The sequence below is a fragment of the Somniosus microcephalus genome, unplaced genomic scaffold, assembly GCF_052327205.1.
Source record: "Somniosus microcephalus isolate GS21.2 unplaced genomic scaffold, FLI_Smic_1.0 unresolved_chr2, whole genome shotgun sequence".
Lineage (NCBI taxonomy): Eukaryota > Metazoa > Chordata > Chondrichthyes > Squaliformes > Somniosidae > Somniosus > Somniosus microcephalus.
In genome coordinates, this window is record NW_028225180.1 from 76,414,961 (window position 1) to 76,441,689 (window position 26,729).

Genomic DNA, 26,729 nt, shown 5'->3' on the forward strand with positions numbered 1-26,729 from the left:
CCAGCACACAAGGATACACTCAGTGGATATACGTAGCAGAAACATGCCCCAATAGACCAATATGTCCAATAAGCATCTATATCCTGCATAAATGATAAGCTCCTCTATGTAGTGTCACTTATCCTGCGCCTCCATTACCTCAGGAACAGATTTATCCAGCTACATTGCCCCCTCCATTGCCTTTCACACTTATCCAATTCCTCTCCGCAATCTGCTCACAGATTCAAGGGACTACCCACAACAGAGCTCCTCCAGTGCTGAGTTGTCCTCCATCTCTCTCCCTGAGGAACTTTAAGCCGCAGTAGGAAATCTCCTACTTGCAATTCGACAATACTTTCGGCTGCCAATTGGTTCGGTGCCCAGCCGGTGTGCAAAAAACCTGAAACTGTTTCCTCCCTCCTCTCTGCCCTGTGCCTACCCTCTCCCTTCCGACTCGATCCCGCTGTCCAGAAGCGCTATTTATCCCGTCAACCGGTCCAGTTATGCCCTGCCTTGCCCCGACAGACACTGTGGCTCAACGCCAACGGCAACCGGTCGGCAGAGATAGAGAGACTTGCATTTATATAGCGCCTTTCACGACCACTGGACATCTCAAAGCGCTTTGCAGCCAATTAAGTACTTTTGAAGTGGAGTCACTGTTGTAATGTGGGAAACGTGGCAGCCAATTTGCGCACAGCAAGCTCCCACAAACAGCAATGTGATAATGACCAGATCATCTGTTTGTGATCTCGGTTGAGGGATAAATATTGGCCCCAGGACACCAGGGAGAACTCCCCCTGCTCTTCTTCAAAATAGTAGCCGTGGGATCTTTTACGTCCACCTGAGAGGACAGACAGGGCCTCGGTTTAATGTCTCATCTGAAAGACGGCACCTCCGACAGTGCGGTACTCCCTCAGTACTGCTCCTCCGACAGTGCGGTACTCCCTCAGTACTGCCCCTCCGACAGTGCGGTACTCCCTCAGTACTGCCCCTCCGACAGTGCGGCGCTCCCTCAGTACTGCACCTCCGACAGTGCGGCTCTCCCTCAGTAATGCCCCTCCGACAGTGCGGCGCTCCCTCAGTACAGCCCCTCCGACAGTGCGGCGCTCCCTCAGTACTGCCCCTCCGACAGTGCGGCGCTTCCTCAGTACAGCCCCTCCGACAGTGCGGCGCTCCCTCAATACCGTCCCTCCGCCAGTGCGGCGCTCCCTCAGTAGAGGTTTGGGTCACACTTCAACACAAGCCCCCAAATGAAGCCTCACTTCAAGCCTGGTGGGATCTCTATGGTCTCAATCCATATAGCAGAAGGCTAGCTCGAGTACAGAAGTACGGGATTATTTGACCTCTCTAATATTCAACATTGAATAATCACGTTCACTTTTAACGCTGCTCAAAACTACACGATTTATTATTTATATTCTCATTAGATGATGTCTATTAAACATTGTCCAATTATAATATATTATGAATAGGGCACTAACAAGTATTAAGTCATAATCCATTATTGGACTCTTTCGCAATGTCATTAAGTGCCTGGTCTTGTATCCTCAACTTCTTTTTTGTACATTTTAGGCTCCTGAAGGTGAAACAAGGTGTTCTTTCCATTTCAGGCAGCCAGCACTCCCCAATCAGGGACAGCACGGGTCAGATAAAGAGGAAAGCTCCCTCTACATTGTCCATCAAACACTCCCAGGATAGGTACAGCACGGGTTAGATACAGAGTAAAGCTCTCTCTAAACTGTCCCATCAAACACTCCCAGGGCAGGTACAGCACAGGTTAGATACAGAGTAAAGCTCCCTCTACATTGTCCCCATCAAACACTCCCAGGGCAGGTACAGCACGGGTTAGATACAGAGTAAAGCTCCCTCTACATTGTCCCCATCACACACTCCCAGGGCAGGTACAGCACGGGTTAGATACAGAGTAAAGCTCCCTCTACACTGTCCCCATCACACACTCCCAGGGCAGGTACAGCACAGGTTAGATACAGAGAGAAGCTCCCTCTACACTGTCCCATCACACACTCCCAGGGCAGGTACAGCACGGGTTAGATACAGAGTAAAGCTCCCTCTACACTGTCCCATCAAACACTCCCAGGGCAGGTACAGCACGGGTTAGATACAGAGTAACGCTCCCTCTACACTGTCCCATCAAACACTCCCAGGGCAGGTACAGCACGGGTTAGATACAGAGTAAAGCTCCCTCTGCACTGTCCCATCAAACACTCCCAGGGCAGGTACAGCACGGGTTAGATACAGAGTAAAGCTCCCTCTACACTGTCCCATCAAACACTCCCAGGGCAGGTACAGCACGGGTTAGATACAGAGTAAAGCTCCCTCTACACTGTCCCATCAAACACTCCCAGGGCAGGGACAGCACGGGTTAGATACAGAGTGTGGCGCTCCCTCAGTACTGCCCCTCCGACAGTGCAGCGCTCCCCGAGTACTGCACCGGGAGTGTCGGCCTGGATCATGGGCTGAAGTCTCTGGGTTGGGGCTTGAACCCACGACCTACAGACTCAGAGGGACGTGAGAGAGAGAGAAACCGACTGAACCATGGCTGACACACCGCTTATGAAAATGCAATCAGAATGTAAACAGATGGAAAGTTATAAAGCAAATCAGCAGGGAGGAGAAAGGCAGGAAGGAACGCAACAGTAGATGAAATAGGAACAGCAGGAATGGAATATTGGAGCGCGTATCCTTCAGGGAGTTGCATTTTTATTCTCGGCACTATTTCTGGGCCTACCTCGTTTCAAAACACAATTTCCCCATGAGTTTGGAGTAACCTGCTCCTCACCAATAAGGAACGCTTTGAAGTTTCGGTTTGCCTCCCGCCCTGCTCCTGTACATGCCGGCTTGTTACTGGGGTCAATTCCACCTCCGTAACATCACCCTCCCTCAGCTCATCCGCTGCTGAAACCCTCATCCATGCCTTTGTTACCTCTAGACTTGACTATTGCGACGCACTCCTGTCCGGCCTCCCACATTGTGCCCTACGTAAATTTGAGGTCATCCAAAACATGGCTGCCCGTGTCCTGACTCGCACCGAGTCCCGTTCACCCATCACCTCCTGTGCTCCCTGACCTACATTGGCTCCTAGTTAAGCAACGCCACGATCTTAAAATTCTCATCCTTGTGTTCAAATCCCTCCACGGCCCTCGCCCCTCCCCTATCTCTGTAACCTCCTCCAGCCTCACAACCCCCCCGAGATCTCTGCATCCTCCAATTCTGGCTTCTTGACCATCCCCTGATTTTAATCGCTCCACCATTGGCGGCCGTGCCTTCAGCCGCCTGGGCCCTGAGCTCTGGAATTCCCTCCCTAAACCTCTCCGCCTCTCTCTCCTCCTTTAAGATTCTCCTTAAAACCGACCTCTTTGACCAAGCTTTTGGTCACCTGCTCGAATATTTCCTTATGTGGCTCGGTGACAAATCTGATAATCGCTCCTGTGAAGCACCTTGGGACGTTTTACTACGTTAAAGGCGCTGTGTAAATAAAAGACCTGGACGACGTTCAGGCTTGGGCAGATCAGTGGAAGGTAACATTTGCGCCACACAAGTGCCAGGCAATTACTACCTCCACACAATTGAGCGTCTAACCACCGCCCCTTGACATTCAATGGCATTACCATCACCGAATCCCCCATCATCAACATCCTGGGAGTCACCATTGACCAGAAACATAACTGGACCAGCCACATAAATACTGTGGCAACAAGAGCAGGTCAGAGGCTGGGTATTCTGCGGCGAGTGTCTCACCTCCTGACTCCCCAAAGCCTTTCCACCATCTACAAGGCACAAGTCAGGAGTGTGATGGAATACTCTCCACTTGCCTGGATGAGTGCAGCTCCAACAACACTCAAGAAGCTCGACACCATCCAGGACAAAGCAGCCCGCTTGATCGGCACCCCATCCACCACCTTAAACATTCACTCCCTCCACCACCGGCGCACCGTGGCTGCAGTGTGTACCATCTACAAGATGCACTGCAGCAACTCGCCAAGGCTTCTTCGGCAGCACCTCCCAAACCCGCGACCTCTTCCACCTAGAAGGACAAGGGCAGCAGGCGCGTGGGAACACCACCACCTCCAAGTTCCCCTCCAAGTCACACACACCATCCCGACTTGGAAATATATCGGCCGTTCCTTCATCGTCGCTGGGTCAAAATCCTGGAACTCCCTCCCTAACAGCGCTGTGGGAGCGCCTTCACCACGCGGACTGCAGCGGTTCAAGAAGGCGGCTCACCACCACCTTCTCAAGGGGCAACTAGGGATGGGCAATAAATGCTGGGCCCTGCCAGCGACGCTCACATCCCGTGAAATGAATTAAAAATAATACAAGTTGTTGTTTATATTGTTGGGGTTTGGTTCCACGGGAACCAGCTGTTTTCTGTTTCCTCGTCCAGATTGTCCACCATCAGGTGTATTAAGGGATATGGGCAAGGTGGAGTTAGGTCGCAGATCAGCCATGATCTCATTGAATGGCGCAACAGGCTTGAGGGGCTGAATGGCTCCCTCCTGTTCCTATGTTCCCAAGTTCCTATATCAGTAAACTATTCAGACATGGGGTGAGTTGTGGAGGGGAGTTGGGGAACAGCCAACATCACTACCACCCACTGCACTGGAGCTATATCGATGTAAGTCTTTCTTTAACGGTAAACCTCTAAAGTGTCAGCCGTGGCTCAGTGGGTAGCACCCTCGCTTCTCACTCAGAAGGTCGTGGGTTCAAGTCCCACTCCAGAGTACTGAGGGAGCATCGCACTGTTGGAGGGCCAGTACTGAGGGAGCGTTGCACTATTGGAGGGGCAGTACTGAGGGAGCGCCGCACTGTCGGAGGGGTAGTACTGAGGGAGTGCCGCGCTGTCGGAGGGTCAGCACTGAGGGAGCGCCGCGCTGTCGGAGGGGCAGTACTGAGGGAATGGCGCACTGTCGGAGGGGCAGTATGGCGGGAGCGCCGCACTGTCGGAGGGGCAGTACTGAGGGAGCGCCGCGCTGTCGGAGGGGCAGTACTGAGGGAATGGCGCACTGTCGGAGGGGCAGTACTGAGGGAGCGCTGCACTGTTGGAGGGGCAGTTCTGAGGGAGCGCCGCACTGTCGGAGGGGCAGTACTGAGGGATCGCCGCACTGTCAGAGGGGCAGGACTGAGGGAGCACCGCACTGCCAGAGGGGCAGGACTGAGGGAGCGCCGCACTGTCAGAGGGGCAGTACTGAGGGAGCGCTGCACTGTCAGAGGGGCAGGACTGAGGAAGTGCTGTCTGTGGGGTGTTGTTGCCATATTTATCGACATAACGACAATTACTGCCCTCCAAAGGCAATTCAGTGAGTGAAGTTAATAAGGCCATAAATAAGCAAACAAAGCACTGTGCTTCATTTCTAGAGGTATAGAATCAAATTGAGTTTTGTTAAACTTGAATGGAACCTTGGTTTGACCACGCTTGGGGCACTGTGAGCAGTTCTGGTCTCTACTATAAAAAAGATACAGAGGCACTGGAGAAGTTGCAACACAGATTCACAAGGTTGATCGCAGAACTGAGAGATTCTACCCATCAGGAATGGCTGAACAGGCCGGGGCTCTTTTCTCTAGAAAAGAGAAGGCTGAGGGGTGACCTGATCGAGGTCTTTAAGATTACAAAAGGGTTCGATAGGGTAGACGTAGAGAAGATGTTGCCTCTTGTGGGGGAGACCAGAACTAGGGGCCATCAATATAAGATAGTCACTGATAAATCCAATAGGGAATTCAGGAGAAACTTCTTTACCCAGAGAGTGGTGAGAATGTGGAACTCGCTACCACAGGGAGTGGTTGAGGCGAATAGCAGAGATGCATTTAAGGGGAAGCTCGATAAACACATGAGGGAGAAAGGAATAGAAGGATATGTTGACGGGGTGAGATGAAGAGGGGCGGGAGGAGGCTGGTGTGGAGCATAAACACTGGCACGGAGCAGATGGGCCGAATGGCCTGTTTCTGTGGTGTAAATACTGTGTAATACTACGTGAAGTGCTCTGAGATGTTGAGGACGCTAGACTTCGCAGGAGGTGTCCTCAAGAGCACTAACCACGCACCGTGAGATACCTCCACCCTCTGTCGGGGCTCCAGACGTGGGGCCGCTTTCGCTGAAGAGGAACACGCATACACCCCCTCTCAGCTGCACCACCGACAGTGCTCTGACAGCTTTTCAATGACCCTCCCACTTCTCCCGGTGACCAGGCATCTCCTGCACCATGTGGCGGATTAATTCCCTCTGGTCGGCCGCTGATTAGCTTGACTATCTGAAATGCCTTCACACACTATTTTAATGCACTCATTAGCTGGTTTAGTTCAAGGAATATGAGGCAAAACAGGCGCTAACGATAACGAGGTGCATTTACCTAGCGCCTTTAACGAAGTAAGACGTCCCAAGGCGCTTTGCAGGCGCGGTGTCGGGCAAAATTTGACATCCTGAGGTCGTGAAATGCTCCACAGAAATACAAGCTCCGTCGCGACAGAAGAGACTTGCATTTCTATAGCGCCTATTCACAGCTTCAGGACCGTCCCAAAGCGCTTTACATCCAATGAAGTACTTATTGAAGTGTGGTCACTGTTGCAATGTAAGAAACGCGGCAGCCAATTTGCGCACAGCAAGCTCTCACAAACAGCGACGTGACAATGACCAGATCATCTGGTTTTTATTTTAGCAGTATTGATTGAGAAATTGGCCCAGGACACGAGGGAGAAGTCTCCTGCTCTTCTTCAAAGCAGAGCCGTGGGATCTTTTACATCCATCTGAGAGGGCAGACGGGGCCTCGGTTTAACGTCTCATCCGAAAGGCGGCATCTCCGACAGTGCGGCGCTCCCTCAGTACTGCCCCTCCGACAGTGCGGCGCTCCCTCAGTACCGCCCCTCCGACAATGCAGCGCTCCCTCAGTATTGCCCCTCTGAGAGTGCGGCGCCCCCTCAGTACTGCCCCTCCGACAGTGCGGCGCTCCCTCAGCACTGCCTCTCCGACAGTGCGGCGCTCCCTCAGCACTGCCTCTCCGACAGTGCGGCGCTCCCTCAGCACTGCCTCTCCGACAGTGCGGCGCTCCCTCAGCACTGCCTCTCCGACAGTGCGGCGCTCCCTCAGCACTGCCTCTCCGACAGTGCGGCGCTCCCTCAGCACTGCCTCTCCGACAGTGCGGCGCTCCCTCAGAACTGGAAGTAATGAGCCAGTGCGGCGCTCCCTCAGTAATGGCAGACCAATGAAATACATATTTTGGTTCTGTCTTCACAAAGGAGGACACAAATAACTTCCCAGAGATGTCGGGGAACATAGGGTCTGATGAAAGGGAGGAACTGAAAGAAATCAGTATTTGTAGGGAAATGGAGTTAGGGAAATTGATGGGATTGAAGGCGGATAAATCCCCAGGGCCTGATAATCTACATCCTAGGGTACTTAAGGAAGTGGCCCTAGAAATTGTAGGTGCATTGCTGATCATCTTCCAACATTCGATGGAATCTGGAACTGTACCCATGGATTGGAGGGTAGCTAATGTTACCCCACTATTCAAAAAAGGTGGTAGAGAGAAAACGGGGAATTATAGACCGGTAAGCCTGACATCAGTAGTGGGGAAAATGCTAGAGTCCATTATAAAAGATGTAATAGCTGAGCACTTGGAAAACAGTGACAGGATCGGACAAAGTCAACATGGATTTACAAAAGGTAAATCGTGCTTGACTAATCTACTGGAATTTTTTGAGGATGTAACTGGTAAAATAGATAAGGGAGAACCAGTGGATGTGGTGTATTTGGACTTTCAGAAGGCTTTTGATAAGGTCCCGCATAAGAGATTAGCGTGTAAAGTTAAGGCACATGGGATTGGGGGCAAGGTATTGACTTGGATAGAGAACTGGTTGGCAGACAGGAAGCAAAGAGTTGGAATAAACGGGTCTTTTTCCGAGTGGCAGGCAGTGACTAGTGGGGTACCGCAGGAATCGGTCCTTGGACCCCAGCTATTCACAATATACATTAATGATCTAGACAAGGGAACTAGATGTAATATCTCCAAATTTGCAGACGACACAAAGCTGGGTGGGCGTGTGTGCTGTGAGGAGGATGCCGAGAAACTCCAGGATGATTTGGACAGGTTGGGTGATTGGGCAAAAGCATGGCAGATGCATTATAACTTTGGTGGCAAAAACAGGAAGGCAGATTATTATCTGAATGGCAGAAGGAGAAGTGCAACGAGACCTGGGTGTCCTTGTGCACCAGTCACTGAAGGTAAGTACGTAGGTGCAGCAGGCGGTTAAGAAGGCAAATGGTATGTTGGCCTTTGTAGCGAGTGGGTTTGAGTACAGGAACAAGGATGTCTTGTTCCAGTTGTACAGGGCCTTGGTGAGACCACATCTTGAGTATTGTGTGCAGTTTTGGTCGCCTTATCTGAGGAAGGATGTTCTTGCCATGGAAGGAGTTCAGCGCAGATTCACCAGGCTGATACCTGGGATGGCAGGAATGACGTATGAGGAGAGATTGGGACGATTGGGCTTGTATTCGCTGGAATTTAGAAGAATGAGAGGGGATCTCATTGAAACATATAAAATTCTGACAGGACTGGACAGACTAGATGCAGGGAGGATGTTCCCGATGGTCAGGGAGTCCAGAACCAGGGGTCACAGTTTAAGGATAAGGGGTAAGCCATTTAGGACAGAGATGAGGAGGAATTTCTTCACCCAGAGAGTGGTGAACCTGTGGAATTCTCTACCACAGAAGGCAGTAGAAGCCCATTCACTAAATATATTTAAGAAGGAATTGGATATATTTCTAAAGGCTAAAGGGATCCAGGGGTATGGGGAGAAAGCAGGGACTGGGTACTGAAATTGGATGATCAGCCATGATCGCATTGAATGGTGGAGCAGGCTCGAGGGGCCGAATGGCCTACTCCTGCTCCTATCTTCTATGTTTCTATGTTTACTGGCACTGGGCGTGTCAAACTAGATTTTTATGCTCAAGTCTCTGGAGTGTGACTCGAACCCACAACCTTCTGACTCAGAGGTGAGAGTGCTGCCCACTGGGCCACAGTTCACTCTACAAGGAGCAGTTTACATAACTGACTTCCGACCCATTGATCGGCGCTCCCTCAGTGCTGCCCCTGCCACTGTAGAAAAAATCGACGTTGTGGAAGTGGGTATCCTGTAACATGGAGAACTTAGTGAGAGAGGGGGGGCGCGGGGGGCTGGGGAGAGGTCTGAAGAGCTGGTGGAGTTCACAGAGATCGGGAGGGGCTTAACCGCAAGGATGAGAATCTTATGCTCGAGGCACTGAGGAAGACATACAACAACAACTTGAATGTTTATAAAATCAGAGAATCACAGAATAATACAGTACAGAAGGAGGCCATTCGGTCCATCGAGTCTGCGCCGACTCCAGTTAGTCCCACTCCCCCTGCTCTCTCCCCATATCCCTGTAATTTATTCTCCTTCCTGTATTTATCCAGTTCCCTTTTGAAGGCTACTATTGAATCTGTCTCCACCGCCCTATCAGGCAGCGCGTTCCAAATCCTCACCACTCGCTGCGTAAAAAAGTTTTTCCTCGTGTCGCCTCTGGTTCTTTTGCCAATCGCCTTAAATCTGTGCCCTCTGGTTACCGACCCTTCAGCCAATGGGAACAGTTTCTATCTACAGGAAACTTTGTGATATCCGGCACCGACGGGACCGGCGTGTTGCCGATGTATCAAAACTGCCGGACATACAAAGTTAATGTTGAAGCATACGGAGATTTTCATCTCCGTATCTGACAACAAACACTGTTGCTTAGCAACAGCTTCTAAAGAGTCGGCTGCAGCTGCAAGCGTCTCTAGCTGAAGCTGTTGCTATAGCTACAGACCTTGCAGTGCTTGACTGGGAAAAAAAAAGAATGAGAACTAAAAACACTTATAGAAAACGGCTCCTGATTTTTGCCGTTAGATCGAGTATTCCGGACATACAACTTCCGGATAAACCAAAGTTTCCTGTACTCTGTCTAGACCCCTCATGATTTTGAACACCTCTGTCAAATCTCCTCTTAACCTTCTCCGCTCCAAGGAGAACAACTTCTCCAGCTTCTCCAGTCTCTCCACGTAACTGAAGTCCCTCATCCCTGGAACCATTTGAGCAAATCTCTTCTACACCCTCTCCAAAACCTTCACGTACTTCCTTAAGCATGGTGGCCAGAATTGGTCACAATAGTCCAGTATTAAAACGTCCCAAGGCGCTTCACAGGAGTGTTATAAGACAAAAATATGACACTGAGCCCCATAAGGAGATATTAGGACAGGTGACCAAAAGCTTGGTCAAAGATGTAGGTTTTAAGGAGCGTCTTAAAGGAGGAGAGCGAGGCGGAGAGGTGGAGAACTATAAGAATTAGGAGCAGGAGTCGGCCATACGGCCCCTCGAGCCTGCTCCGCCATTCAATAAGATCATGGCTGATCTTCAACCTCAACTCCACTTTCCCGCCCGATCCCCATATCCCTGGATTCCCCTAGAGTCCAAAAATCTATCTACCTCAGCCTTGAATATACTCAATGACTGAGCATCCACAGCCCTTTGAGGTAGAGAATTCCAAAGATTCACCACCCTCTGAGTGAAGAAATTCCTCCTCATCTCAGTCTTAAATGGCCGACCCCTCATCCTGAGACTGTGACCCCTGGTTCGAGACTCTCCAGCCAGGGGGGAAACATTCTCTCAGCATCTACCCTGTCAATCCTCCTCAGAATCTTTCAATGTTTCAATGAGATCACCTCTCGTTATTCTAACCTCCAGAGAGTATAGGCCCAATCTACTCAACCTCTCCTCGTAGGAGAGGTTCTGTCTTCTTCGTTCTTCAATGGCGGTTCCCCCACACCGCTTACCCCACCCCCCCACCCTCCCCCCTCCCCCACCATCTGATTCTGGGCTCGGATGAGCATTGCCAGCTTATCCTGTGTATAGGTGGCACAGTGCCAGGTCAAATTTACTTCTGCTTTTGTCTACAATTGCTGCCTATTATTCATAATAAACTGCTAAATGAAAATTCTGCAGCAGCACATAATCCTGAATAATTGGCCACTAAGAATATGGGATAAATGTATAAGGAGAAAGGAGCCTCCATTAGTCAGATAGTCCCGGTTTCCACATAGCCCCAAATGGTCTCTCGGCATTTAGGGGGGAAAAAAAGAGACACTTAGATCAACGGTGAAGATTAAAAGACTCTCTCAAACGGCCTTGAGGTAAATCAGAGTTAGCCTAATTTACAAATCGCTGGCTGGTATCGTTTGAGCAACGTTCCAATTAATCCTGGAATTCAGCCTCAGTGCTGAGAAACTGAGCCCATTCTTCCCAGTAATGCAAGTCAGGGGATAAAAAAAATCTATCGGCCGTGTGATTAATGTTTCGACATTGCAGCCTTCTGAAGGAGGCCATTAGGTAGAGAAGCCAAACTTGGAATGGCCGCCTCCTGTGCCAGCGAACACTTGCGAGCAGTAAAAATTCAACTTCGAGCGCAAGGGGGAAGAGGGCGGGAGGGAGGCAGAGGCAGGGGCCTTGTTTTACGAGGTTCAGGTTAAGATAAGAATTAGGAGCAGGAGTCGGCCATACGGCCCTTCGAGCCTGCTCCGCCATTCAATAAGATCATGGCTGATCTTCTACCTCATCTCCACTTTCCTGCACTATCCCCATATCCCTTGATTCCCCTAGAGTCCAAAGATCTATCGATCTCAGTCTTGAATATGCTCAACGACTGAGCCTCCACAGCCCTTTGGGGCAGAGAATTCCAAAGATTCACCACCCTCTGTGTGAAGAAATTCCTCCTCATCCCAGTCTTCAATGGCCGGCCCCTTATCCTGAGACTGTGGCCCCTGGTTCTAGACTCTCCAGCCAGGGGGAAACATCCTTTCAGCATCTACCCTGTCAATCCCCTTCAGAATCTTGTAGGTTCAAGCCGTCGGAGGTGAAGGATGCGCATCGATTCGCCAACAACCTCTTGAGCAGATTCAAGGGATTCCAATATATCTGAAGGATAGTGGATAATACTTAAGGATTGCCACTGTTGGTTTTTTTTCCCCAAGTGAGCTTTCTGGAAATTTCAAAAATGAAAACTGGAGATCAGTGGTTTATCCCACTCTCCGCTCCTCCAATTCGGGTCTCTTGTGCGTCCCCCTCCCCAATTTCTGTCGCTCCGCCATCAGCGGCCATGCCTTCAGCTGCCTGGGCCGTGAGCTCTGGAATTCCCTCCCTAAACCTCTCCGCCTCTCTCTCCTCCTTTAAGACGCTCCTTAAAACCAACCTCTTTGACCAAGCTTTTGGTCACCTGTCCTAATATCTCCTAATGTGGCTCGGGGTCAAATTTTTTGTCTTAAAATACTCCTGTGAAGCGCCTTGGGACGTTTTACTACGTTAAAGGTGCTATATAAATACAAGGGCCTAGAAATTCAGTGGAGCTCCAAACGGGGCGCCAAGCTCGCCTGGGCACCGGAATTACCACTGCGAACGGAGCCGTTGCGCCCGCCGGAAATTCAATTTGAGCGCCCCAAGAGGGATGCGGGGCGAGGCTCGAGGCGCTCTGCGTCCCTCTTGGGGCGCTCAAACTGAATATCGCAGCGCAACGTGCCGCAGTGCCACACACTGCGGCACGGCGCGCTGCTGTACTGCAGGCTTTCCTCCCCTTCTTAAGGGGGAGGGGCCTGCACCAGCACGATGACCGATCATGAGTGCCGGCAAAAGAGCCCGGCACCGAGGAGAAGTGCCGGGCACTCGGGACACAGCCGTCACTGCCCGGGGGGGGCGATCAGGAGGCTGGGGACGGAGGTGCTGGCAGGCGGCCACCGAAAAAATGGCCGCCCCGCACCTCCACCTTAATTTGCGCCATTACCGCCACAGGTAGGCCCCGTGAACCGGGCGCGATTTGCGACCGGCGTTACAGAGGCGGGCGCGACCAAATATTGCAATTGGGGCGGTAGCGGGGCGCTGCGCACACCGATGACGTCATCGGTGGTGGCGCAGCGCTACAGGCTAACGCCGCCATTAGCGCCCCGCTAAATATCGCGGGAGGCGTGGCCAGTGGCGCTAAAGCCACTGAGTGCCCTCTTTAGGCGCTAACTGGTGGCGCAGCCCACCGAATTTCTAGGCCAGGTTGTTGTTGTTGTTGTTAAAGGCGCTGTATAAATGCAGGTTGTTGTTGCTAGTTTAACGTGACTTCTCACCAAAACACTGCACTGTCGGGAGGATGAACAGAGCTTGATTTTTTTCCCACCCTCAGTTCAGGGGCCTCACCATGTCCAAGCATGAATTAGTTATTTAAGGAATCACTGAATTTCCAACAACTCTATAACAAATCTCAGAAGGTGAGACACGATCGGCTATCTTAGCACCTTACCCAGTTTTGAGCCCGGCAAATGATTGCAATGCTCACACTACCAGCAAGGTGTTGACATTATTCTGCAAGAAATATATAGTGGTGTTTTTTTTAAAATTAGTTTATGGGATGTGGCTGTCGCTGGCAAGGCCCAGCATTTATTGCCCATCCCTAGTTGCCCCTTGAGAAGGTGGTGGTGAGCCGCCTTCTTGAACCGCTGCAGTCCGTGTGGTGAAGGTGCTCCCACAGTGCTGTTAGGGAGGGAGTTCCAGGATTTTGACCCAGCGACGATGAAGGAACGGCCGATATATTTCCAAGTCAGGATGGTGTGTGACTCGGAGGGGAACTTGGAGGTGGTGGTGTTCCCGTGCGCCGGCTGCCCTTGTCCTTCTAGGTGGAAGAGGTCGCGGGTTTGGGAGGTGCTACCGAAGAAGCCTTGGCGAGTTGCTGCAGTGCATCTTGTAGATGGTACACACTGCAGCCACGGTGCACCGGCGGTGGAGGGAGCGAATGTTTAAGGTGGTGGATGGGGTGCCGATCAAGCGGGCTGCTTTGTGCTGGAGGTTGTCGAGCTTCTTGAGTGTTGTTGGAACTGCACTCATCCGGGCAAGTGGAGAGTATTCCATCACACTCCTGACTTGTGCCTTGTAGATGGTGGAAAGGCTTTGGGGAGTCAGGAGGTGAGACACTCGCCGCAGAATACCCAGCCTCTGACCTGCTCTTGTTGCCACAGTATTTATGTGGCTAGTCCAATTAAGTTTCTGGTCAATGGTGACATAGAATTACATTGAGTCCACAGCACAGAAACAGGCCATTCGGCCCAACTGGTCCGTGCCGGTGTTTATGCTCCACACGAGCCTCCTCCCACCCCATCTTCTTCTCACCCCATCAACATAACCCTCTATTCCTTTCCCCCTCATGCGTTTATCCAGCTTCCCCTTAAATGCATCTATATTATTCGCCTCAACCACTCCCTGTGGTAGCGAGTTCCACATTCTCACCGCTCTCTGGGTAAAGAAGTTTCTCCTGAATTCCCTATTGGATTTATCAGTGACGATCTTATATTGATGGCCCCTAGTTCTGGTCTCCCCCACAAGTGGAAACATCTTCTCTACGTCTACCCTGTCGAACCCCTTCATAATCTTAAGGACCTCGATCAGGTCACCCCTCAAATTTATGTTCAATTTTTCCAGACATTTACATATCATCCCAATACCTCCTCCCCTCCCACCTTATTTCGTCTCAGCCTATCAGCATATCAGAGAATTTACGGCACAGAAAGAGGCCATTCAGCCCATTGTGTCCGCGCCGGCCAAAAAAGAGCTCTCCAGCCCAATAAGAACATAAGAAATAGGAGCAGGAGTAGGCCTTACAGCCCCTCGAGCCTGCTCCGCCATTCAATAAGATCATGGCTGATCTTTGACCTCAACTCCACTTTCCCGCCCGATCTCCATATCCCTTGATTCCCTTAGAGTCCAAAAATCTATCGATCTCAGCTTTGAATATACTCAACGACTGAGCATCCACAGCTCTCTGGGAGAGAGAATTCAAAAGGTTCACAACCCTCTGAGTAAATAAATTTCTCTTCATCTCAGTTCTAAATTGCCATCCCCTTATCCTGAGACTATGCCCCCTGGTTCTAGACTCTCCAGCCAGGGGAAACAATCTCTCAGCACCTACCCTGTCAAGCCCTCTCTTAATCTTATATGTTTCAATGAGATCACCTCTCATTTTTTTTAACTCCAGAGTGCATAGGCCCATTCTACTTAACCCTCTCATCCCAGGAATCAATCTAGTGAAAATTCATTGCACATCCACCTTTCCAGCTCTTGGTCCGTAGCCCTGTAGGTTACGGCACTTCAAGTGCACATCCAAGTACTTTTTAAATGTGACGAGGGTTTCTGCCTCTCCCACCCTTTCAGGCAGTGAGTTCCAGACCCCCACCACCCTCTGGGTGAAGAAAGTTCTCCTCAACTCCCCTCTAATCCTTCTACCAATTACTTCAAATCTATGCCCCCTGGTTATTGACCTCTCTGCTAAGGGAAATAGGTCCTTCCCTACAGTGTCAGCTGTGGCTCAGTGGGTGGCACTCTCTAGGTGGGAGGGGCTAGGAGTGAGCAGGCGCTGCTGGCTGCTTGATTACTGCAGGGAGTTGGAGTGAGTTTGTAAAAAGTTGTTGGTGGGTTTTTTTTCAGGTTTTAGGGCCTTTTTGGTCCTTAAACAGCAGCCAGGTGACAATATACCCAGGATGAATTTAATCAGGGGAGGGGATGTTGGGGGAAGGGAGAAAAAAAGGTCCAATGATTTGGGCCGGGACCCCAGGAGGTTTGGAAAAGAAAACACGGTGGTGGTTCAGTGCGAGGATAAGGAGATACGAGCTTGGGATATTATCCAAGTGGTGCATGAGGACTGTGGCGAGGGAAGCTGCTTTGCCTGCCGACCAAAGCCGAATGTTGGGTCCGAGGTGACGGTCAGTGGCCGAGAGGAGGTGGAAAGACTTTTACTGAGTCTGAAAGTTGGCGATAAGTTCTTGGAGGTATCTCTGCTATATTCTGAAGAGGTGGTGGTCTAATTCTTAAACCTGCCGGTTTATATTGAGGACGATGTGCTAATTAAAAAGTTGGAGTCGTGGGACATTAAAATTTGCTCGGCAATAAAGAGGAGATACTATCCAGGAACGCGGGTAGCAGATGGAACCCGTTACATAAAGGTGCGGTTCTCAGAGGGGGTGAAGTCATTGTCGTATAGCATTAAACTCGAGACAATGGAAGGAGTGCAGTACTTCCGAGTACTGCATGATAACCAGGTGAAGGTTTGTTATTATTGTCTTGGACACGACCATCTTGTAAGAAGCTGTCCAGACTTGTACTGTTATAACTGCGGCGAGTCTGGACACATCGCTCGGAGCTGCAAGGCGGAGAGCTGTGGGGTGTGTCACAAAGGCCCCACCTGCTGTGAGTGTGAGCCAGAAGGAAGCCCTTTGAGTGACGAGGAGATGGGAGAAGAAGGAGCAGGAGGTGAGTGTGGAGTGGCCGGAGGAGCGGAGCAGGCGGAGGACACAGCTGGTGAATGGAAGAAGAGCACAGGAAGAGGCAGAAAATTGTGGAGCAGAGAACAGGATGGAGATGGTGGGAAACACACCAATTAAGGTGGAAAAGGACAAAGACAGCAGCGGGCAGCACTGGTCGAGGGCAGAATCCTCGACCCGTTTGGTAGGAAGAATAGAAAAGCAAATTATTATTTAAATGGAGACTACAGAATGCGGCAGTACAGAGGGATCGGGGGGTCCTCGTACGTGAAGCACACAAAGTTAGCATGCAGGTACAGCAAGGCGGAGAAGGCAAATGGAATGTTGGGCTTTATTGCAAGGGGGATGGAGTATAAAAGTAGGGAAGTCTTGCTACAACTGTACAGGGTATTGGTGAGACCACACCTGGAGTACTGCGTACAGTTTTGGTCTCCTTATTTAATGAAGGATATACTTGCATTGGAGGCAGTTCAGAGAAGGTTCACCAGGTTGATTCCGGAGATGAAGGGGTTGTCTTATGAAGAAAGGTTGAGCAGGTTGGGCCTATACTCATTGGAGTTTAGGAGAATGAGAGGTGATCTTATTGAAACATATGAGATACTGAGGGGGCCTCGAGAGGATAGATGCTCAGAGGATGTTTCCCGTCATGGGGAAATCTAGAACTGGGGGCATAGTTTCAGAATAAAGGGTCGCCCATTTAAATCGGAAATGAGGAGGAATTTCTTCTCTCAGAGGGTCGTAAATCTTTGGAATTCTCTACCCCAGAGAGCTGTGGAGGCGGAGTCAGTGAATATATTCAAGGTGGAGATAGGGAGATATTTGAGCGATAAGGGAGTCGAGGGTTATGGGGAGTGGGCGGGAAAGTGGAGTTGAGGCCAAGATCACATCAGCCATGATCTTATTGAATGGCGGAGCAGGCTCGAGGGGCCGAATGGCCGACTCCTGCTCCTATTTCGTATGTTCTTAGTCGAGCCATAATATGGCTCGGCTCTTCCTGAAGAATCTGGTGTCCGCAGGGGGGATTGGGGGGGAGAGGAGGCGGGAGCGGGGTAAGTGTAAGTAATCAAAAGAAAGACGGGTAGTCGGACATCTTGGGGAGCAGGAGGGGGCAAGACAAGGAGAGGGTGCAAGAGGCAGAAGCCTTAAAGGGGCAGCAGGACGGGAGCGGGGAGACAAAGACACCAGAAGGGAGCAAGATAGGTGCAGATGCGCCATTGTCCCAGAGAGAGAAGGATCAGGGAGCAAGGGTCAGCGGTGGAGAGGAGGCCGAAGGGAGCGGCACTGTTGGAGAAACCGTGATAGCAGGAAGACTCTCTAAGGGAGATTATGTTTCTGACGAGGAGCAGGGATGGGAGATTACAGAAGAGCTCGAGAGTGAGGAGTCAGAGGGGGACAGAGACATGGAAGTGGGGGGTGGGGTGGCATCGTGTGGAAAGGGAAAGGTTAGTGAGGGGCAGAAGGAGGGAGAAGGGGCAGCTCCTCAGCCCAAACCTAATGGAAGGAAGAGGCTGAAACTGCAGTGAAGGTTCAAACAGGAGGTGAAAAAGAGCCGGAGGCTGCAGGAGAAAGCAACAGCTGCCCGAAAAGTTGGGAAGGAGCACGAGAGGCAGGAAGGACCGGAGATTAAATGATGGGGGGATTATCAGGCACACTTCCCTTATTCGGAGCTATGATTACTGATCGTTTTTTAAAGTACAATAGATTAACATATGTTATGGGAGACAAATTAAACTTCAGGTTTTGATGTTAATATGTGGTGGAGGAATGGCTGTGCAGAGCGGCGGAATGGATTTGTCTGATATAATGGAATGATCACTATGTTGTAAATGTTTTTAATGTTCAATAAATAATATGCACAAAAAAGTGGATGGCACTCTCGCCTCAGAGTCTGAAGTTTGTGGGTTCAAGTCCCACTCCAGAGACTTGAGCACAAGATTCAGGCTGACACTCCCTGGTGCATTACTGAGGGAGCGCCGCACTGTCGGAGAGGCAGTACTGAGGGAATGCCGCACTGTCGGAGGGGCAGTACTGAGGGAGCGCTGCACTGTCGAAGGGGCAGTACTGAGGGAGCGCCGCACTGTCGGAGGGGCGGTACTGAGGGAGCGCCGCACTGTCGGAGGGGCAGTGTTGAGGGAGTGCTGTACTGTCGGAGTGCTGCAGTGTCGGAGGTGCCGTCTTTTGGATGAGACGTTAAACCGAGGCTCTCGCAGGTGGATGTAAAAGATCCCATCGCACTATTCGACGAAGAGCAGGGGAGTTCTCCCCGGTGTCCTGGGGCCAATATTTATCCCTCAACCAACATCACTAAAACAGATGATCTGCTCATTAGCACGTTGCTGTTTGTGGGAGCTTGCTGTGTGCAAATTGGCTGCCGCGTTTCCTACATTACAACAGTGACCACACTTCATTGGCTGTAAAGCCTTTTGGGACGTCCGGTGGTCGTGAAAGACACTATAGAAATGCAAGTCTTTCGTTCTTTCTTGCCATCCACTCGATCTAGGCCCCTCATAATTTTATACACATACCCTTCCATTCCTTTCTCCCTCATGTACTTACCGAGCTTCCCCTTAAATGCATCTGTGCTATTCACCTCAACCACTCCCTGTGGTGGCGAGTTCCACATTCTCACCACCCTCTGGGTAAAGAAGTTCCTGCTGAATTCCCTATTGGATTTATTCGCTGGGCCTAATGCCTGAAGCTCTCCGCTGTGTTAAGGTCGCTAGTGTTGAATTGCTGCTCGCTCAGATTTAAGCGTTTGATGGATGGGACAACAAGCCATTCTTGTTCCGAGGCAAAATATTTAGTCAGCCCCGGGCGGCCTTACGTGTCGGCTTTTTAGTCTTGTTGATAGCTCAACTCAAGAACTATTACAGCATCCCGAGGCACAACATCTGCAAGCTGGCAAATCGGAACCAATTGCAAGCCAATGCGAAACTCGTGTCAGCTTCAGGGGCTTGACCTGGCTCGCGGTAAGTAATGTGCCATCGCTGGAGGTAAGCAGCTCTTCACTCTGCAGTGACGGAGCGACTAGGATCTGCCCTCAGTCCTGTAAACAGACTCCAACTGCACAGCAGATGTGCACACACCACTGCCTCATCGCCGCTGCGATTGTCTTGCAGTTTCCCTCAGAACTGAGGAATCGCCCATGATATTCCCATGGATATTCCGGGCTTCGGAGAACGATTCTGCCAACCTGGCCTCCGCAAACTTGATGTCATCTGCTGCCTCCCCGTGTCCTACCTCGTACCAAGTCTCATTCACCCATCACCCCCTGTGCTCGCTGACCTACACTGGCTCCCGGTCCGGCAACACCTCGATTTCAAAATTCTCATCTTTGCTTTCAAATCCCTCCGTGGCCCTCGCCCCCTCCCTGTCTCTGTAACCTCCTCCAGCCCCCACAACCCTCCCAGATCTCTGCGCTCCTCCAATTCCAGCCTCTTGCGCATCCACCGATTTTAATCGCTCCACCATTGGCGGCCGTGCCTTCAGCCGCCTGGGCCCCTAAGCTCTGGAATTCCCTCCCTAAACCTCTCCACCTCTCTCTCCTCCTTTAAGACGCTCCTTAAAACCGACCTCTTTGACCAAGCTTTTGGTCATCTGTCCTAATATCTCCTTATGTGGCTCGGTGTCACATTCTGTTTGATAATCGCTCCTGTGAAGCGCCTTGGGATGTTTTACTACATTAAAGGAGCTATATAAATGCAAGTTGTTGTTATGTCTTTAGGGCTCTGTTGTCTAGACAGGCAAGTCCAGGTGTCTGTAACTGTTTGTACTTTGCTTTTCACACTATAGGCTTCTGGTGAAGAACCTTATTTTGCATCTCTAACAAGGCGTGCAACTTTGAAGTGTGAAGGGGTTTGATAGAGTAGATAAGGAGGAACTGTTTCCAGTGGCAGGAGGGTTGGTAACCAGAGGACACAGATTGAAGATAATTGGCAAAAAATCCAAGGGGGAGATGAAGAGATGTTTTTTTCCGCAGCGAGTTGTTGTGATCTGGAACGCGCTGCCTGAAAGGGCGGTGGAAGCAGATTCAACAGTAACTTTCAAAAGAGAATCGGATAACTACTTGAGAATTACTTGGATATTACTTAGGAAAGGCTTCTACACACAAAGGGTGGTAGAAGTTTGGAACTCTCTTCAGAAGAATGAGAGGGGATCTTATTGAAACATATAAGATTCTGAAGGGGCCTCGACAGGGTGGATGTAGAGAGGATGTTTCCCCTCGTGGGGGAATCTAGAACTAGGGGGCATAATTTCAGAATAAGGGAAATCGGAAATGAGGAGGAATTTCTTCTCTCAGAGGGTGGTGAGTCTTTGGAATTCTCTTCCCAGAGAGCTGTGGAGGCGGAGTCATTGAATATATTTAAGGTGGAGATAGACAGATTTTTGAACGATAAGGGAGTCAAGGGTTATGGGGAGTGGGCAGGGAAGTGGATTTGAGGCCAAGATCAGATCAGCCATGATCTTACTGAATGGCGGAGCAGGCTCGAGGGGCCGAATGACCGACTCCTGCTCCTACGTCTTATGTTCTTATGTTCCGCAAACGCCAATTGTTAATTTTAAATCGGAGATTGATAGATTTTTGTTAACCAAAGGTGTTAAAGGATATGGGGCAAAAGCGGGTGGATGGAGTTAGGTCACAGATCAGCCATGATCTCATTGAATGGCGGAACAGGCTGGAGGGGCTGAATGGCCTCCTCTCGCTCCTAAGTTCCTCAGAGGAGAAATGTGCAGGGCTGTGGGGAGAGAGCAGGGGGGAGTGGGACTAATTGGAGAACTCTTTCAAAGAGCCGGCACAGGCACGATGGGCCGAATGGCCACATTTAGTGCTGTGTGATTCTACACGTATGCCGTGTGATCGCTGGAGTGTAACGAACTCACACTATAGAATCATAGAATCATGGAACAGTATGGCACAGAAGGAGGCCATTTGGCCCATCGAGTCTGCGCCGGCTCTTTCGAAGAGCAATCCAGTTAGTCCCACTCCCCCGCTCTCTCCCCATATCCCTGCAATTTATTCTCCTTCCAGTATTTATCCAATTCCCCTTTGAAGGCTCCTATTGAATCTGTGTCCACCGCCCTATCAGGCAGCGCGTTCCAAATCCTCACCACTCGCTGCGTAAAAACGTTTTTCCTCGTGTCGCCTCTGGTTCTTTTGCCAATCGCCTTAAATCTGTGTCCTCTGGTTACCGACCCTTCCGCCATTGGGAACAGTTTCTCTTTAATTATTCTTGCTAAACCTTCATGACCTCTTATCAAATCTCCTCTTAACCTTCTCTGCTCCAAGGAGAACAACCCCAGCTTCTCAAGTCTCTCCACGTAACTGAAGTCCCTCATCCCCTGGAACCATTCTGGTCAATCTCCCCATAACCTTCTCTGCTCCAAGGAGAACAACCACAGCTTCTCCAGTCTCTCCACGTAACTGAAGTCCCTCATCCCCTGGAACCATTCTGGTCAATCTCCCCATAACCTTCTCTGCTCCAAGGAGAACAACCACAGCTTCTCAAGTCTCTCCACGTAACTGAAGTCCCTCATCCCCTGGAACCATTCTGGTCAATCTCCCCATAACCTTCTCTGCTCCAAGGAGAACAACCACAGCTTCTCCAGTCTCTCCACAGAACTGAAGTCCCTCATCCCCTGGAACCATTCCGGTCAATCTTCCCTTAACCTTCTCTGCTCCAAGGAGAACAACCCCAGCTTCTCCAGTCTTTCCACGTAACTGAAGTCCCTCATCCCTGGTACCATTCTGGTCAATCTCCCCTTAACCTTCTCTGCTCCAAGGAGAACAACGTCAGCTTCTCCACAGAACTGAAGTCCCTCATCCCTGGAACCATTCTAGTAAATCTCTTCTGCACCCTCTCCAAAGCCTTCACGTCCATCCTAAAAAAGCGTGGCGGCCAATATTAGCCGCTCCAATGACAAATTCTGAGAAAGTGATCCAGCCTAGCTACAGGGCGACCAACGTGAGTCAGCGGAGGAATGGGGCACAGGCTCATTCCACTTGCATGGAAAGCTCCACAATATAGCAAATTCCGATCCGTTAAAAAAATATAAGGCGGCGCGTTCCGAATCCTAACCACTCGCTGCGTAAAAAAGTCTTTCCTCGTGTCTCCTCTGGTTCTTTTGCCAATGGCCTTAAACCTGTGCCCTCTGGTTACCCACCCTTCCGCCATAGTTCTTTACTCTGTCTAAACCCTTCGTCATTAAGGGCAAGACTTTTAGTATATTGGCCGTTCTTCTGTGGCATTGCCGCGGTAAATATCAGAGGAAACATTACACAATCAAAGTTTAATTTGAAAGTCTACATGCGTGCAGCTAAGAGTGAAGGAGCTTTCCAAGCTGGCTAACGGAACAGATGTTCCTGCAATCACCACGAGCTTGACTTAGTGGTAATTCAACCTGATCTGTAATTATCAACAGTGTTGCTGGGCGGAGTTCTTGACAAGTGTACAGCCAGCTGTTTACAGCGACAGCTTGCAAACTTGACCTCCGCCTCTCTCTCCGTTCGCACTCTCTCCCTTTTTCATGAAGGGAAAGAAAGACTTTTGTTTCTACAGCACCGTTCACGTCACCGCTCCCTCAGTACTGCCCCTCCGACAGTGCGGCGCTCCCTCAGTACTGCCCCTCCGACAGTGGGGTGCTCCCTCAGTACTGCCCCTCCGACAGTGCAGCTCTCCCTCAGTACTGCCCCTCCGACAGTGCGGCGCTCCCTCAGTACTGCCCCTCCGACAGTGCGGCGCTCCCTCAGTACTGCCCCTCCGACAGTGCAGCGCTCCCTCAGCACTGCCCCTCCAAAAGTGCGGCGCTCCCTCAGTACTGCCCCTCCGACAGTGCGGCGCTCCCTCAGCACTGCCCCTCCAAAAGTGCGGCGCTCCCTCAGTACTGCCCCTCCGACAGTGCGGCGCTCCCTCAGTACTGCCCCTCCGCCAGTGCGGCGCTCCCTCAGTACTGCCCCTCCGACAGTGCGGCGCTCCCTCAGTACTGCCCCTCCGACAGTGCGGCGCTCCCTCAGTACTGCCCCTCCGACAGTGCGGCGCTCCCTCAGTACTGCCCCTCCGACAGTGCGGCGCTCCCTCAGTACTGCCCCTCCGACAGTGCGGCGCTCCCTCAGTACTTCAGTGGGAGCGTCAGCCTAGATTTTTGTGCTCAAGTCTCTGGAGTGGGACTTGAACCCACGACCTTCTGACTCAGAGGCGAGGGTGCTGCCCATGAGCCATGGCTGACACTGTGGATTGTCTAGCTCTCCCTCAAGCACTGTGCCTCTCTCTCTCCCTCACTCACACACTGCCTCTATCTGCCCCTCTCGTGTGTACGTCTCTCTCTCTTTTTCTCTCTATTACCTTCTAAACAACAACATTTTTGCATTTACACAGCACCTTTAACGTAGTAAAACGTCCCAGGGTGCTTCACAAGAGCGATTATCAGAAAAAATCTGACACCGAGCCACATAAGGAGATATTAGGGCAGGTGACCAAAAGCTTGGTCAAAGAGGTCAGTTTTAAGGAGCGTCTTAAAGGAGGAGAGAGAGGCGGAGAGGTTTAGGGAGGGAATTCCAGAGCTTAGGGCCCAGGCAGCTGAAGGCACGGCCGCCAATGGTGGAGCGATTAAAATCGGGGGATGGTCAAGAGGCCAGAATTGGAGGAGCGCAGAGATCTCGGGGGGTTGTGGGGCTGGAGGAGGTTACAGAGATAGGGAGGGGGGCCGAGGAGGCCGTGGAGGGATTTGAAAACAAGTGTGAGAATTTTGAAATCGAGGCGTTGCTTAACCGGGAGCCAATGTAGATCAGCGAACACAGGGGGTGATGGGTGAACGGGACTCGGTGCGAGTCAGGACACGGGGCAGGGAGTGATGGGTGAACGGGACTCGGTGCGAGTTAGGACACGGGGCAGCGGGCCCAGGGGGTGATGGGTGAACGGGACTTGGTGTGAGTTAGGACACGGGGCAGTGAGCACAGGGGGTGATGAGTGAACGGGACTCGGTGCGAGTTAGGACATGGGGCAGTGAGCACAGGGGGTGATGGGTGAACGGGACTTGGTGCGAGTTAGGACACGTGGCAGTGAGCACAGGGGGTGATGGGTGAACAGGACTTGGTGCGAGTTAGGACACGGGGCAGTGAGCGCAGGGGGTGATGGGTGAATGGGACTCGGTGCGAGTTAGGACACGGGGCAGTGAGCACAGGGGGTGATGGGTGAATGGGACTTGGTGCGAGTTAGGACACGGGGCAGTGAGCACAGGGGGTGATGGGTGAATGGGACTCGGTGCGAGTTAGGACACGGGGCAGCCGAGTTTTTGGATGAGCTGAAGTTTACGGGGGGTGGAATGTGGGAGGCCGGACAGGAGTGCGTTGGAATAGTCGAGTCTGGAGGTAACAAAGGCATGGATGAGGGTTTCAGCAGCGGATGAGCTGAGGCAAGGGGCGGAGACGGGCGATGTTACGGAGGTGGAAATCGGCAAGCACGGAGATCTTGGAGGATTGTGGGGCTGGAGGCGATTACAGAGACATAGAGTAAATAAAGGAGCAACAGTTTCCACTGGCAGGAGGGTCGGTAACCGGAGGACGCAGGTTCAAGATAATTGGCAAAAACCAGAGGGAGGAGAGGAGGAGAATGTTTTCACGCAGAGAGTTGTTGTGATCTGGAACGCGCTGCCTGAAAAGGGCGGTGGAAGCAGATTCAACAGTAATAGGGAATTGGAGAAATGCTTGAAGGGGAGGAATTTGCAGGGCTACGGGGAGAGAACAGCGGGGAGGAGTGGGACTAATTGGAGAGCTCTTTCAAAGAGCCGGCACAGGCACGATGGGCCAAATGGCCTCCTCCTGTGCTGTCAGAGCGATTAGCAAGAAATAGAGGCGCAGCAGGGCAGATGCATCACTTCTCTGTGCAAAACAAAAAGTGGGGTAGATAGATCCGAGAGCCCTCTGGCTCACGATAAGTCATGGGCGGCACAACAACAGGAAACATGTCCTTCCAGTTTGATCAGCAAAATTCCGCTCTGATTGCCAGGTAAATTGAGTCATTTTAAAAATTATTTACAAGGCAGGTAGCGGCAACATGAATCAAGGATGCTCTTTCTTCAATGCAGAAAAGGGTTTCGAAGAAAAAAAACAATAGGTCCCACCGGGTGTCTTTATGCTGCTTCGAGCGCGCAACCCCCCCCCGCCCCGCCCCCCATTCCGCCCCCAAACACAGGGAGTCTCGGTCTGTTAACAGGAAAGCACTGTTCACATTTCACAGAATCACAGAAACCCCACAGTGCAGATAGAGGCCATTTCGGCCCATCGAGCCTGCACCGACACATATCCCACCCTATCCCCGTAACCCCACGTATTTAATCCCCCTAACACTAAGGGTCAATTTTTTATCATACCAATCAACCTAACCCGCACATCTTTGGACTGTGGGAGGAAACCGGAGCACCCGGAGGAAACCCACGCAAACACGGGGAGAATGTGCAAACTCCACACAGACAGTCACCCGAGGCCGGATTCGAACCCGGGTCTCTGGCGCTGTGCGGCAACAGTGCTAACCACTATGCCACGTCGCTCCGCCACTCATCGCAAACCTCTGTCTCTTGTGGGGGGTTTTTTGTTGACGTTCCTTTCAGTTGTTTGCGCAAGGGTTCTCTTAAGGCTGGGAGACACACGGCAAACCTGACGGCGCCCATAGAGTTATACAGCACAGAAAGAGGCCCTTCGGCCCATCGTGTCCGCGCCAGCCATCAAGCCCTGTCTATTCTAATCTCATTTTCCAGCACTTGGTCCGTAGCCTTGTATGCTATGGCGTTTCAAGTGCTCATCGAAATGCTTCTTGAATGTTGTGAGGGTTCCTGCCTCTACCGCCCTTTCAGGCAGTGAGTTCCAGATTCCAACCACCCTCTGGGTGAAAACGTTTTTCCTCAAATCCCCTCTAAACCTCCTGCCCTTTACCTTCAAACTATGCCCCCTGGTTATTGACCCCTCTACTAAGGGGAAAAGTTCCTTTCCATCTACCCTATCTATGCCCCTCATAATTTTGTACACTTCAATCAGGTCCCCCCTCAGCCTTCTCTGCTCTAAGGAAAACAACCCCAGCCTGTCCAGTCTCTCTTCATAGCTGAAGCGCTCCAGCCCAGGTAACATCCTGGTGAATCTCCTTTGCACCCTCTCCAATGCAATCACATCCTTCCTATACTGTGGCGACCAGAACTGCACACAAGTCGTCCCATCCTCTGTCGTCGAATTACAGTTTGCAGATGATGCTTGTGTCTGCGCTCACTCGGAGGTCGAACTCCAAACTATCGTCAACACCTTTACTGAAGCGTACGAGAGCATGGGCCTTACACTAAACATCCGTAAGACAAACGTCCTCTACCAACCTACCCCCACCACACAATACTGCCCCCCGATTATCAAAATCCTCGACAAGG